The 16,018-nt window shown below is 48.7% G+C and overlaps 1 protein-coding gene across 4 annotated transcripts in view; it reads left to right on the forward strand.

Moving 5' to 3' along the window:
* Positions 1–16,018, forward strand: part of LOC309653426 (protein Shroom2-like) — a 138,228-nt gene that overhangs the window by 36,151 nt on the left and 86,059 nt on the right. The gene's annotated exons all lie outside the window — the stretch shown is intronic.

The following is a 16,018-nucleotide window of genomic DNA, read 5'->3' on the forward strand; positions in this document are numbered from 1 at the left end:
GTTCATTCCTTTTTTTCAGTACTGCACCGGCAGGTTGTGCGTTACATGCTAGTGGGAATCTGTATTTTTTAATATTAGAGGCTACTTTCTAGAAATAGTTGAAAGGAGAGCTAACGAGGCGAACAGAGCCAACTTGCCTTGTCTGTGAAGGCTGCCGCTCTGGACGGATGGAGAGAAGCATGTGTCTGCCACTTCCGATTCCTGAGTTTAGTCCCAATGCCACGAGCTCTAACTTCAACCTTGACTTAGGTCTTCTCTAAACTGGGAAGGTTATTTCCTACCATGTTGGAGGTCATTGGGCACCTTCATTTTATCACCAGCAGAACAGTGGAAGGTTTTTTAGGGGATTATTAAGGGGTGTGATGTCCATTTGGGAGGAAAATGGGGTTCTTCACAAGGCCTTGCACACTTGCTTCAGTGTGCCATTCCCAGCCCTTCTGCTATACTAGTATCTTTTTTTTTAAAATTAAAAGAATGTCTGTAGATGTACTTAAAGGCAGTCTTTCATACAGGAGAAACTGTAAATTGAACTCCCCTGTATAGTTGATTCCTATCTTAAATTCTTGTGACTGTATGTTAGAAAACAAAAATTTGAACCTCTGGGTTAAAATGTGCTGTTCTGACGGTTGCTAAGTGAAAACAGATTCAGAATTCTAGGCAGGTATTCAGCCCATGGAATATTCTGCAGCAATTCAAGCTGCTGTTTATGAGGAGTTTATAGGAGGGCAGATGCTTATAACTTAATGTAAAATTGAGTATGCAACGTAGAAAGAGGAAAAAAAATTGAGAGTACAGAAAGATGTTACATGTTTGTGTTTTGGGTGTTGAATGTCGATGAGGTCCCCCCCACCCCCATTTCTTTAATGCTTTCAAGTAATTTAAAACTTTTCTGTAGTGAGTACTTATTTTTAAGAAGGAAAATGAGTGTTGCACACAACCTGCTTTGCAAAACTGGGCTTTCCCGACTAGGGTTACTTGCAGACTGAAAGACGTTCTCTCTTTAAAAGTGAATGTGGTAACATACGTACGCAAGGACTTTTGTAATGGAGAAGATACTACAGTATAAAGTACCGTGCACGCGTTTGATGTGTTTGCTGCCTTCTCCCTTTGGCTTATATAATAAATGATGGAAACCCTGTAGAGTTTGCAGCTGGGGCCGCCGAGAATTCCTAGGCAGGGAAGGAGGAGCGGACAGGAGAGACGAAGCTGGGAGAGATGGCGGTGTGACAGTAGCTTTTTCTTTCCGTGGTCCGCTGTGTGTCAGACTCAGGGTGCCCCCTGCATGGTCCCTTGCCCCGCGGTTAGTACTCCCCCGCCTTGCCTGAGGTCACATAGCTCAGCAAGGGCGCTGACAGTTTAGGCCGCGACGTCCCAGCCTGTCTTTGAGGCATTGCTGGACACTCCTCACCATGAGTTACATGCAAAAACGACCAGAGACTTTTCAGTAACGGGCCACAGAATTGAATCTGATACCGCGATGTTGTGCGGTGTGTGTGTTTCTGCGTGGTATCGTAACTTGGCAACTTCTTTTTTTTTTTTTTGCTGTACTGCGCGGGATCTTAGTTCCCCAACCAGGGATCGAACCTGTGTCCCCCTGCATTAGAAGTGCAGGGTCCGCTGGACCGCCAGGGAAGTCCCGGTAACGTCTTTAATAAGCATTCTGTGTTATAAATTTCTCTTATTTATGACTTCCTGAGATTCTATCAGTTCTTGTTAAAGCAACATAAATTTAAGGAGTTTGGACCTTTTCCCCTTAACTGAGTTAGTGTTCTACTTAATGATTGATATATCTTTTATTTAAAGGAACTCCTGAAGGTCCATGTGGGATGCTGAGCGATTTCTGAAATACACTCATACTTTTCCGTTGAACCACGGCAGCCATACGCCTGTCCTGGGGTCCTCGGGAGAGAATTCAGCTGCCGGGCGTGGAGGGGCTGGATGACTTTTAGTCCTAACCTGTAAGCACGGTGGGCTCTTAAGGGGGAGTGGAGGCCCCCCCTGCCTCCCGTCCCTGAGTCTGCAGGCAGCACGTAATCTGATGGCACACAGGCCTTTGTTTCGTTCAGAGCTTTCAAGGGGATCTCCCCCTACTTGCTCTCGCACATGTGCAAGGCTGGGGAGCCAGGCAGGATTCGGTCTGGTCCTTTGGTTTCCTCAGAGATGCCGTCTTGCGTTCCACACCAGCGCCACGTCGGGGAGGGCAGGAGGCCCGGTCTGTCCCTCTCTCACGTTTCCCCTCCCTCCCGCCTTTCCTGGAGGTGGGGTGGGGTCTGTCTTGGGAGGGAAGTAAAGAAAGCTGGAATTTGTCTCCAGTGCTTCCAGTGTGCCCTTCTCTGACATTGTCCCGCCCATCAGATGGCTGGGGTGCCGCCTGGCAGGGGCTCGTGGTCCAGTGGGCTGATCCAGGAGGTCTGCAAACCCTGTCGCAGTCAGGCTTGTTGTTGAATCCTTCCAGCTCTTCTGTGGCTTATAGGACTTTTCTAAGACATTTTATTTAGTGACGTGTATCTTAAAATAGAGGATGATATGGATATCCATTTCTTAAAGGCTACGTTTTCAAGTTACTCTTGGGGAAATAATGCAAGTTGACTTCTGCCTTGCCTCCATGATTCCTTGAGCTGGATATTGCCGTGTTTAAATGGAGAGCTCTGCCGTGCTGAGCTCTGTTTCTCCAGGCGTCTGAAGGCAGTGAAGTAGGGCTGCTTGTCTGCTTACTTGCTGTTCTGTCCCTGTGTCCCTACAGCCCGCTCTGGAGGTTCTCACTTGTGGGCTTCACCCAACAGCTTCCCTGGGCATCGTGCCCTGGGTCCCCCAACTGCTAAAACACTTTGGGGTGGCATCTTGGCTTCCTGCTGCCTTTGCTGAGATGCGCTTTATCAACCAGCATGACCTTGACCCCAGGGGCCCTAGACCTCTTACCGGGCAGTGAGCTGGCCTGTCATTGGATATGGTTGTCGAAGTGCAGATGCCAGTCGCCAGTGTCATGGCGGTACTGATGTAAGAGTGGCATAACCCTGCTGTGGGCAGTACCGAGGGACACCCCAGCGAGGGGCTGATTCTGTTCTAGAACAGATGCTTTGGGGGCTGTGCTGCTATGTGTTTTCTGAGTTTTGCTGCTTTTTTATTTCCTGGAAATAGTAGGCAACCTTTATATATATATATATATATATATATATATATTTTTTTTTTTTTTTTTTGGCCGCACCTCGCGGCATGCGGAACTTCCCTGACCAGGGATCGAACCCGAGCCCCCTGCAGTGGAAGCACAGAATCTTAACCACTGGACTGCCAGGGAAGCCCTATTTTTTTTAATATGTATGTATTTTTGGTAATGTTAACTTGCATTCAGAAAAGTGACCCCACAATGATAAACAGATGGATGAATTTTCATGGGATGAACCCAGCTGTGTAACCCACTACCCAGATCAAGAAATAGAACGTTCCTATTTATGTTCTGGGAATGTTCTGGTCTCCCAGAGGTGCCCTTGAGTCTCCCCGCCAAGACACTGCTCTCTTGAACTTTCACACCTCAGGTTAGCCCCTATTTGACTTTTCTATAAATGGAATAATCTATTTATGTCTAGCGTTTTTTCACTCAATCTTACACATGTGACATTCACTCCTGTTATTGCTGGTGGCAGTCGTAGCCCGTTGTCTTTGCTGAACCTCAGTGTTTCTTTTTCTAAGGGCACTTCTGAAAATTCTTAGTGGTTTTGAGCTAGTTGGAATCCCTTTTCATCCTTCCCCAGAGACGAGCCATCTTGAACACAGATTTGGCGTCTGTGTTGCCTCAGAGCCTGTGTCTGGCTGCTCTGCGGTTGGTGTCTGCCTTCCAGAAAATTCATTGTTTTCCTACAGCCAGTGGGTAACTATTCAGTAGAGCCTTGGGGATCATGTGAGCTGCTTCTCTGGGTTTCATTTCCTGTCCGGCACACCTGAAGGTTGTAGAGGCTTGGAGGTGGTGGGCTCTTAGAGGTGGAGTCTGCACTCCAGGACAGGTCGACTTCCCACGGTTAATAAGGGTCCTCCAGCTGCCAGAAGATGGCTTTGGACCTGTGGGTTTTCCTCATTTGGGTTTCTTAAGACTGTTCACCGTGTTTATGGTTCTGTGCTTGTCTCGGCTTCAGCTGAGTATCCACGAAGCCAGACAAATCTCGTAGAATAAGGCTGGCATCCCAGAGTGATAGCATTCAAACCCAAGGGCAAGGGATGGGACCTTGAAATTGTACATCCGTCTCTGGGTCCGTCGTCGGTCGGGGCTTTGGTGTGACTACGAGATGGTGCTCGAGGAGTAATGGTCGTGTTGGGGGCTTTTGGGGTGCATCGTGGTCTGCTGGGCGAGAATGCTGTTTCATAAGCCGTCTTCTGCAGCGAGTGACCATGGCGTGCTGAAATGCAGTGTGTACCAAAGGATGGTAGGATTTTGCAGGGGAGGGCGTCACAATAGCTGTGTGAGCCCGGACGTGGCCGGAACATACCAGCATACTGCTGAGGTTTTCAGCACAGAGGAACACAGGAGACACAGTGTCCTGGGGGCGTCTGCATAAGTAGAGGCCCGGTGAAAGGGAGAGGAGGGGGGCTCGAAGAATCATTAGGTAAAAGTTGTACCGGGAGGAAGACTGCTCAAATGTCCAGTTGTATAAGATGTGTTGTCCCTAAGAAGTCCCCAGGGCAAGGCGTGGCCAGTCCTGACGCGAGCGCTCTCTGGGGTTTATTTTAATCGCTGTTCACATCCTCACTAGCGACTGGGGGACCTGCTTGTGCCGACTCTCGTGGGTCGACTGCCATAACACCGTCGACTTTTCCGCGTTTCCGGTGTTGCCTCGTCCTTTCTAAAGATTTCTTCCGTTCAGCTTACTCCTGTCCCAGTCACTTTGTCATTTTAAAAATAGGTTTTCTCTCTTTTTTAAATATTTATTTATTTGGCTGCACCAGGCCTTAGTTGTGGCACGTGGACTTCTTAGGTGCAGCATGCGGACTTCTTAGTTGCGGCACGCGTGCAGGATCTAGCTCCCCGACCAGGGATCGAACCCAGGCCCCCTGCATTGGGAGCGTGGAGTCTTACGCACTGGACCACCAGGGAAGTCCCAAAACAGTTTTTCTCTTTAATCTCTGGCATCTGTAGCTGCATTTCTCCTCACGCACAATGCAGGTAAGGGGTGGAAGGAGGAGTATATTACGGATTTGAAAGGCTTACGTTCTAAGGGGGTTAATACCACCCAGGCCTTGGAGTGTGTGTCGTGAGGGTTATAGACGTACCAATCCACATTTTGTGAGCTCAATTCAAGGTAGCTTTGGGGGATCCTGCCTTTGTCTCCCACCCTGACTGTTGAAATACGTTTGTTATGGTTCTTGAATTTAAAAGGATTTTCAAGATGTTTGTCAAAATGCTTCGCACACGACGTGCTCATTGGTTCTAAGCATACTGGGAGTCAGATGACAGGGTACATACAGTCATACACGGTTTGGTGTATTTGTTCAGAAAATAGTGGAGCCCTTCCCGTAAGCCGGGTTCTGTGCTGGGAGGTTTGGGGAGACTTCCAGGAAGAGGACTTGGTTATGAGGTGGATATCTCATCACAAAGCTCATCACCTCACTTTGTAATTTGTGTCCTGAACTCAGCAGTAGGCTAGTGTTTCAGAGTTGACAGTCAGTAAGTTTATCTTAGGAGTCTAGCCACAGTAAGGCAGGACAGACTTTACTTTTACTGACCCCAAGGGATTGTTCATTTAAAAATTGTCCATTAAATTTTGTACTCAAGTGAGAATATGGTTAAAAATCTCATGCCAGGGGCTTCCCTGGTGGCGCAGTGGTTGAGAATCTGCCTGCCAATGCAGGGGACATGGGTTCGAGCCCTGGTCCGGGAAGATCCCACATGCCGCGGAGCAACTGGGCCCGTGAGCCACAACTACTGAGCCTGCGCGTCTGGAGCCTGTGCTCCGCGACAAGAGAGGCCGCGACAGTGAGAGGCCCGCGCACCACGATGAAGAGTGGCCCCCCGCTCGCCGCAACTAGAGAAAGCCCTCGCACAGAAACGAAGACCCAACACAGCCATAAATAAATAAAATAAAAAATAAATTAAAAAAAAAATCTCATGCCATACAGACATCCTGTAATTCCGTTAAGTGCGGAGGGACATCACATCTAATTCCCAGGGTTTTGTTCAAGTGAATTAGATAAATTCACATCAGTGCAGCATTATTTTTGTTACTGTCTAGCCGTCAATCGAGATGGAAGACGTACTCGCTTTTTACAAAAGCGGGGTGCCTTGAATGGTGTGGATGTAAAGCCAAGTTCTGTGTCTGCCTAGAATGGTGGTGGAGGGAAGGGCACCGCGTTCCGCCTGCTTAAATTCCCCCTCCCTGCTCCTTTGGATCACTGTAACTGTCGATTGTTTTCCATGGGCTGGGCTGTTGATAGTCTGCTGAGTGTTAGTGGCAGCAAACAGGCTGCATCAGTAGAACTTGGGTAGTCGTTTTCCTAAGACTTTTTGAAGTGGCTTCAGATGGTGAAGTGAGCGAGTGGCTTGCTGACCGGCTGCTGGGTGAGAGTTCACGGCCTCAGAAACGAGTAGTGGACGTTGGTTGGTGCTTGGCTTCCTCGCTCCCCTGGCCCTTCCTTGGAGCACCCCGATTTCTTTATGAAAATCGCTTCCCCGTTGTTAAGTCTTGGCTTGGGTGGGGAGCCCTGCCTGTCCCCACGGCCTTCCAAGGGTCAGCCAGCCACATCCCTTCGCTTCTGCCCCCGGAACAACCTGGGTGGCCGTGTGATCCTCTCTTGGCCAGTCTTTTTAATTAAGCTTGTATTTTGAGAGAACTGTAGATTGACTTGCAGTTGTAAGAATATAGAGAGATGCCACATACCCTTTACCTGGTGTCTCCCAATGGTAACACCTTGCAAAGCTCTAGTAACAGTATCACAACCAGCACGTTGACGTGGATACGGTCAAGATACAACCCATTCGATCCCGCCTGTGGCCCCTGTATAGCCATACCCGCTCCCCTCCCGCCCTCAACCCCACCTTAACCCCTGGCTGCTGTTTTTGTAACTGTTTCATTTCAAGAATAAGACGTAAATAGAATCAGACAGTATGTCACCTTTGGGGATTGGCTGTTTTCACGTAGCATAATTCTCTGCAGATGTGTCCACGTGTATGTATATCAGTAGTTGATTTTATTGCTGAGTCATATTGCACACTGTTCACTCACTGAACGACCTTGGGCCAGTCTCTTGTCTCAGACTCCTAGGACTTTTGTCCTTACACGAGGAAGTAAGGAAAGAAGGAGGGGTTGGAGCACTTCACGAAGGCATCTCCAGGTCCTTGGCATCTCAACCGGCCAGTTTCTGCCCTGGGGCCATTGCTGACTTTCCTCGTCCTCTCTGCTCTCTGGAACCTGCTTGGGCAGTTCCCAGTCCTGTGGTTTGCCTGTTTCCCCATCTCTCTGTAATAAATTCCACTTTGCTTATCTCTCGGTCAGAGCCTTAAATGATCCAGAACCCGGTGATTACTTGGTCATACGTGCCCCACCTCGAGCTAACTGGCCATCCGGGAGGCTGGAGTTCAGAGAACGCAGTGCAGCGCTGCCACTCAGATGTTTGAGTTTCTCGCCGGCTCGTCCAGTATTTCCCTCTGCAGTTTGTGTGGGCAGACACTGCTGTTATCCCAGGCGCATGAATAGAAATGTGGAAAGGTACAGAATTGTTTTTCTTCTACTCTGCCAAAACACTGCTGCTTCCCCTTTCTGGTGACACTGTACTCTTTCAGCTTCTGCTTTGGGTTGCCTCCTCTGTACTGCTTTTATAAGGATAAAAAGTTCAGAACCTTATTCTGTGGTAAAACTCTGTTAATCAGTCATTGACCATTTAGCCTGGAATTTGACTTAGAGCCAGGGATGTTCCCTAGGTGACGCGTGTCTGTTTTGTCCCATCAGTTTCTAGTCGTGTATTAATAGGAGTTCACTGTGTCGGACAGGAGGCCTGTCTCTGCCTCATTCCGTTCCTTTCAAGTTAGGGTCCAGCAGGAAGGGGCTGCCCGTGAAAGGCAGTGTCTCGTGAAGCTGGTGGAGAGGTACAGGAATGCAGGGCAGGGCGTGACCACCAGCTGGCTGAGCCATCCACATCCTTTGGGGGAGGTTAGTGCCCATGAAAAGGCTGAGTGGTAGTCTGTAAAAAACAAAACAAAACAAAAACAAAAAAACCCCCTGACAACAGCTCCCAGCAACATATTCAGCTAACGCTTTGATTACTTGGAATATTCAGTTAGCTAGATTGATTTTCCACGCTCTGCTCTTGAGGACCTTCCAGGCCCCTGTCTGCTGTGGTGGAGAGCAGCAAACACATCGCCTCCTGATGCCCAAACCGTCTGTACGAGTTTTCCTGCTGAGACTTGTCTAGCTCCTTGCTGGGGTTTTTTTGTTTGTTTCTTTTGGGTGTTTTTTTTTTTTTTTTTTGGTAGCATCTGAGGCTAAATTCTTTTTAATTTATTTTATTTTTGGCTGTGTTGGATCTTCATTGCTGTGCACGGGCTTTCTCTAGTTGCAGCGAGCGGGGGCTACTCTTCGTTGCGGTGCGCGGGCTTTTCATTGCCGTGGCTTCTTGTTGTGGAGCACGGGCTCTAGGCCCGCGGGCTTCAGTAGTTGTGGCTCGTGGGCTCTAGAGCGCAGGCTCAGTAGTTGTGGCTCGCGGGCTTTGTTGCTCCGCGGCATGTGGGATCTTCCCGGATCAGGGCTTGAACCTTTGTCCCTGCATTGGCAGGCAGATTCTTAATGACTGCACCACCAGGGAAGTCCCTGAGGCTTAATTCTTAATGCTACCATCTTGAATTTCTATTTGAACTGGGTCTGCCGAAGGCTTTCTTTCTGTTACAACCAGTCTCCCTTGGGACACGCATCATACCTTATTAGGGCACAGATCTGCATGAATTGCAGTTTTTCAGGAGTGTTGAATTAGACCCACAATAAAAATGACTGTAGAATTGCAGTTGCAGAAAAATTTAATTATGCTAATAATTGAGGCTAAAATTAGTTGTAGATACATAACATTTGCTAGTAACTTTAGTCAGGAAATGGAAAATTCTCTAAAACACATTACAACTTAGAGAATTTTATAAGGATACTCCTCATAGATAAAGTTATATTTTTAAAATGAGATACTAATTTTCTAGGTTATAGAAAAAATCATGCAATAATCATTAGTGCCTTGGGGGAAAATGGTATTTTAGAATACTATAGAACATAAGAACGTAAGAAATGTAATCTTTTTTAAAAAAATTTTATTGGAATATAGGTGGTTTACAATGTTGCGTTAGTTCAGGTGTACAGCAAAGAGGTACAGTCATACATATACATATATTCATTCTTTTTCAGATTCTTTTTCCATACAGTTATTACAGAATATTGAGTAGAGTTTCTTGTGCTCTACAGTAGGTCCTTGTTGTTTATCCATTTTATATATAGTGGTTTGCATCTGTTAACCCCAAACTCCCAATCCATCCCTCCCCCCACCCCCGCCCCACCTTGGCAACCACAGTTCTGCTCTCTGTGTCTGTGATCCTGTTTCTGTTTCGTGGATAAGTTCATTTGTGTCATATTTTAGATTCCACGTACAAGTGATATCATTTGGTATTTTGGACAGAGTATTTTTTAATAGCCTGTCATGGGAGATAGCTGCCTCCCCCCTTTTTGGAACACAGTGATAAAAGTCCCAAATAGTCCCATATCACTCCTAGCAGATGAATGTATATTTTGCATTAATTTGTCTCCTGTAAGACGGAATAAAGCACAGGAGATGGAACAAAGGCAGGCTGTGGCCAGCTTCAAAAATGCCCTTGCACAGACAGTGAGAGGCCCGCGCATCGTGATGAAGAGTGGCCCCCGCTTGCCGCATCTGGAGAAAGCCCTCGCACAGAAACGAAGACCCAACACAGCCAAAAATAAATAAATAAATAAATAAATAAAAATTAGGTCATTTGGAAAAGAAAAAAACTGCCCTTGCACAGCAGTGTAAAGCAGCTATACTCCAATAAGGAAAAAAAAAAATGGCCTTGGTGCTGCAGCTTTGCCATGCTGAGTGTTAAAGTGCCCCAACCGGGGAAGAAATAATGGCTCCATCCCTTCTCCGTGCACACAGTCTCAGGGTGTGTCGGGCTCTCGTGGTCCATGCCTGCCTCTGCACACTTCTGCCTGTCGTAAACTGGCACATGGTTAACTGTTTTCCCTTGACTGGTGAATAATACAATCTTCAACCTGGGGAAGAAGGAGAAGTGGGCTACTAAGCAAATTCTGACATCCTGATAAAAGGTTGCACACCTCCCTTCCCGCGAAGCACCGCCCAGAAGCTCTTGATGTGCTCTGCCTCGGCAGACGATGAGGCACTACTGTGTCAGAAGAGTTAAGTCATTTTAATACGAGTCTTTGTTTTTTAAACTTAAGAATGTGTCCATTTTTTCCCCAAAGCTGTGAATGAACTTGGGAGACATAAACGTAACGTTAAGGAATGAGGATTTCGCCTGTGAGAGCTGGCTGCTGAAAAGTCAGCAAAAGGTTTCTGGTTTTTTCGGTGCAGACGCATCAGGATTGGAGTAACTTATACCTTTTTTTTCTTTTTATTGAAGTATAGTTGATTTACAGTGTTGTATTAATTTCTGCTGTACACCACAGTGATTCCGTTATACATATTTACATTCCTTTTCATATTTTTTCCCATTATGGTTTATCATAGGATATTGACTGTAGTGCCCTGTGCTCTATGGTAGGACCTTGTTGTTTACCCATTCTATGTATACTAGTTTGCATCTGCTAACCCCAAGCTCCCAATCCATCCCTCCCCCACCCCTCCTCCCCCTTGGCAACCACAAGTCTGTTCTCTATGCCTGTGAGTCTGTTTGTGTTTCATAGATAGGTTCATTTGTGTCATATTTTAGATTCCACATGCAAGTGATATCCTGTGATGTTTGTCTGACTTACTTCACTCAATGTGGTAATCTCTAGGTCCATCCATGTTGCTGCAGATGGTACTGTTTTGTTCTTTTCTGTGGCTGAGTAGTATTCCATTGTATAGATGTACCACATCTTTATCCATTCATCCGTCGATGCACATTTAGGTTTCCATGTCTTGGCTATTGTGAACAGTGCTGCTATGGATATAGGGGGCGCATGGAGTAGCTTAGATCTTAAGTGCTTTTTTTTTTTTTTTTCCTATTTTTAGGTGACAGAGGAAGGTTACAAGTTAGAAACATAATATTTTGGCAGTTTTGGTTTGATTCTCAACTTCAGTTCACTGGGGGGGAAATAACATTACTGCGGAGATGAGGAACGTGTTAAGTGAAAACCCTGCGTTCATGTAGTCCCACTGGTTTAAACTCTCTAGATTTTATGTGTCCAACCCTCACTCTCCTCCTCCATGATATGTTTTTTTTTTTTCTTCTTCTTCCTTCTCTGGGATTTTTTAATTAATTAATTAATTAATTAATTAATTAATTAATTAATTTATGGCTGTGTTGGGTCTTTCGTTTCTGTGCGAGGGCTTTCTCTAGTGGCGGCGAGCGGGGGCCACTCTTCATCACAGTGCGCGGGCCTCTCACTATCGCGACCTCTCTTCTTGCGGAGCACAGGCTCCAGACGTGCAAGGCTCAGTAATTGTGGCTCACGGGCCCAGTTGCTCCGCAGCATGTGGGATCTTCCCAGACCAGGGCTCGAACCCGTGTCCCCTGCATTGGCAGGCAGACTCTCAACCACTGCGCCACCAGGGAAGCCCCATGATATGTTTTTTAAATGCATGATACTCCTCTGGCAGCCAGGAGTACAGGTGTTAGATGAGGAGAAATGTGGTGACTTGGAGCTGGTAGATTTCTAGGGCGTATGCAGTGTGTCTTAAATAAAAACATGAGTACGGCAAGATGTTATAGGTTTTCGTAGCCTGTTTCCCAGACGTGATAATAAATGTTGCCCCTCAGCAGTTTTTTGTTTTTGTTTTTTTTCTTTTTGGCCACCGTGCGTGGCCTGCGGAATCTTAGTTCCTCGACCAGGGATTGAACCTGCGCCCTTGGCCGTGGAAGTGCAGAGTCGTAACCCCTGGACCGTCAGGGAAGTCCCTCAAAGGTTTTTTAGTTAGAAAAGCTAACAAGGTTTTAGTGTTTCAAACTGTTTTGTTTGGTGTTGATTTTTCTTAACATTGTAAACATTAAAAGGAAAAAACGATTTGTATTTATAAAGAATTAGGACTCATTCTAAAGTATGGACGTCTTCTGGATGAACCCGTCTGGTTCTCTAAGGACCTCGCCCCAGGCCCTTCCAGGAGCCCCAGGGGAGGGTGGGGTGGGGTGTGTGTGTGCTGCCGCCTCACCGCCCAGCCCGGTGCACACCTAGGGCCCTGGGACCCTTCGGGTCTCTGCCTCGCAGCTGCGTGGCAGCTGCCGCATCCACAGTCGGTGTCTTTGTTCACGGCCAGAAGCAGAGGGAAAGGGTGGTACCAGATGTTTCTGCTCCTTTGATGGCAGAGACAAAGGCTTTCCTCAGAAGCCTGCAGCTGACATCCGCTCCGTCTCCTGTCAGGACCGTCACGGCTACCCTCCATGTGACGGGGGACGTACGTGGCCCCTCCCGTGTCTGCGTGCACTGGCTCCACAGTGCTGCCGGCCGCCGCGGACGGTCGGATCCTAGTAACGGTGGAGGGCGGCACCTCCGAAAGATGGGGTCCGGGATCCTGGAGGATCCGGCCGGCAGCGAAGCCCTGAAACACCGGCCGGCTGTGGGGAGGCAGGAAGAGGACCTGGCGGTGGGCGTAGTGGAGACCACCTTGGTGGTCTCGCCAAGTTTTAAAAGCAAAAGAGTGCCAACAATTTGAGGACATAGGGATAGTACCCGTAAAAATCCAGATCTCCAGCTTCTTTAAAAAAAAACAAACCAACCAAAAAACTGGAAGATCCGCCCACACTGGCTGTTAATTTCCCTGGGGCCCCCAGCAGTCAGGACCGGGTGGTAGCTGCTGAGCCTTCGGGGGGGGGGGCGCCCTGCCACTGCCCCGGGGCCCCTTTCGAGGGCTGTCTTTGTACCCCGGTCCCCTTCCCTACCCTCGGGTGCTCGTGTGTGCAGCCCCGAGATTGCCGGGCTTAATTAGGCTCCGCGGGCTTGGCCTTTGACACGTACCTTTGTCCATTTGAGCTGCCGTAAAAAAAAAAAAAAAAAAAGAAACCTATAGACAAGAAACATTGATTTTTCATAGTCTGGAGGCTGGAAGTCCAAGATCCATCCAGGTGCTGGCAGATTCAGTGTCTGGCGAGGACCTGCTTCCTGGTTCATAGGTGGCATTTTCTTATATCTTTACACGGTAGAAGGGGTGAGGCAGCTGTCGGGGGGGGCCTCTCGTGTAACAGCACTGATCTCATTCCTGAAGGTTCCACCTTCATAACCCAGTCACCTCCGCGAGACCCCACCTCCTTATACCGTCACATTGGGGGTTGGGTTTCAACATGTGAATTTGCGCGGGGACACAAGCATTCTGTCTGTGACAGCGTCCCTGAGAAGAGTTTTTCAAAGAGACAGCCCTCGTGATGGGTGAGATCTTCTCTCTTTTACCCGATAGAGAGACGAAGCCTTGCGGGGAGCTCTGACTCACCTAAAGGGGAGGTGAGGTGGCCTTGGGTGGGTCCCCCTGGAGCAGCCCCTCTCCTGCGTTGCCCAGCGGCAGCCTTATCTAAAAGAACAGGCGCCTTTTCTTTGAAACAGCAGAAGGCTGGGAACGTCCATTACAAATAAACAGCCATGTGTCTGACAAGCGGGGACACTTTGTTCTCGTGTCCAGCAGTTCCTCTTCCTGTTTCTTGATTGCCTATCAGCTCCTGCAGATTGCTTTTCTTCTTTGAAAACTGCAGAATTAAGTCATTCCAGTCATCCCTGTTGAGCCGGTGCTTAAATGTTCCCACTACTCATTTGCAAAAGATGTATGAGAAAAGGTTAGAATCGGGGCAGGTCTCTGTTCCCAGACTGCTGCGGAGCCTGCTTGCTTCTGCCCAGTCGGTGCTTGATACTTGCAAGACCAACTGCAAAGGGCACGTCTGTGTCGTGTTCCTCCCGCGGTATAAGGTGAAAGCTAGCTCTAGACGAGAACTTCACTATCCAGGCTGACTTTTTTCCCCTCTCTGTTCACCCTTCCCGGAGACGTTGCCTGTTGTGTCGTGAAGACACTGCTATCGGAGGGGAAGAAATAAAGATACGATTGGGGTTTTATCCTCCAGGAGATGCTCGTCTTGCTGTGGGGCTGGCAGCAGAAGCAGGGAACTGAAAACAGAGGGTTTGGGGGACTTCCCCGGTGGTCCAGTGGTTAGAACTTTGAGCTTCCGTTGCAGGGGGCATGGGTTCCATCCTTGGTCAGGGAACTAAGATCCCGTGTGCCACGTGGTGCGGCCAGAAAGAAAGAAAGAAAGGAAGGAAGAAAAGAAAGAAAGGAAGGAAGAAAGGAATATATAAAAACCCAAAACCAGAGGGTTTGGAGCCCTGAGTGGTGATGCACCCAGGGTATTCAGGAGGCCAGGAGGTGACCATTGAGTCCCACGGTGGAAGCGGTGTTGGGGGGTCCTGGTGTGGGACCCAAGAGGATGAGTGGGGTGAGCCAGGCGGAGTGAGTGTGTGCCTGTCAGGGGTGGCGGTGTGACTAGAGGGGACCCAGCCAACAAAGCCCGGAGGCAAGAAGGACCATTTCTTCGGGGAGAAAGGACAAAGGCTTCTTAGTTGCAGGCCCGTGATGTTTGGGCAGAGCTCGTGGTGTCCAGAAGAAGGCCTGTTCTGCCTGGTAATGGTGGGATTTGATTGAACCCGGTGGCTCTACCTGGCCTGACTGGCCGGCCTCTCGCGTTGCTGGTGGAAGAGGCTTCGTGGCAGGTTGGAAGGGGGCGTTAGAGCTGTCCTGTTTCCTGTGTTCCCCAAGAGTTATGATGACTGTTGCAGGTACTTCGTCCTTTCCCTAGAACAGTGGTTCTCAACTGGGGGTGATGGCTTTTGTCCCCAGCGCTCCACCGGGGCCTGCTGAGTAGTATCCGGAGACGCTTGGGTTGTTCTGACTTGGGGTCGGGGACGCTGCTGACACCTAGTGGCTGGGGACCGGGAATGCCGCTCCTAAGTGTCCGACGGCCGCCACCCAGCGCACAGAACTACCCAGCGCTGGATGTCTAGCGCCGTGGCGGGGAAAGGCGGTGTGGCACCCCATCGTTGGGCTAGCCCGTGTTTCGTCTGCTGGACATTTGGGTGGTTTCTGTGTTTTAGCTGGTGTGGTTGGTGCCAGTATGATCATTCTTGTACGGCCCTCTTGGTGAACGTACATACACAGGGTTGACTTGAAGGTTATTCTCTCTGTTTCTGCAAGTGGTTGTATTGATCTGTGCATCCGCCCCGTACACAAGAGTTGCAGGGGTTAGAAGCAGCCCAAGTGTGCGTCGACAGGTGAAAGGATAAAGAAAATGTGGCATATACATACGATGGAACATTAGCGTTGGAGAAGTGTGCTCACGTGAACGAACCTCGAGCGCTGTAACCAGACACAGAAGGACAGTCCGGTATGCTTCCACTTACACAGGGTATCCGCAGGAGTCAAGTTCATGGAAACAGAAAGCAGAATGGTTGTTGCCAGGGGCCGGGGAGATGCCTGATGGATATGGAGTTGTGCAAGATGAAGTTCTAGGGATCGGTTACACACAGTGTAATGATAGAGAACGCTGCTGAACTGTACATTTCAAAACGGTTGGTGGTAAATTTTCTGTGGGGTTTGTAAACCACCCTTTTGAAACACAAGGGTTACAGGCGCTCCGGTCCTCTCCCAGCTGCTTTCCCTTCGGGTGTCCTTGTGTCTTTGTGGTTGCACTGCACGCCTTTGCAGCTCGTGGGACCCACCCTGCCTCTTCTCTGAGGCACGCTCGCTCGGGGGAGCAGAGGCGCGGTGGGTGTTACGGGAGGACAGGAATCAGAGCTCATGTACATGTGGCAGCGGGTCCGTAAGGGAGATCTGGGGGATCCTGCACGGAAGGAGT

Source organism: Balaenoptera physalus (assembly GCF_965194825.1).
Source record: "Balaenoptera physalus genome assembly, chromosome: Y".
In the NCBI taxonomy this organism is placed as follows: Eukaryota; Metazoa; Chordata; class Mammalia; order Artiodactyla; family Balaenopteridae; genus Balaenoptera; species Balaenoptera physalus.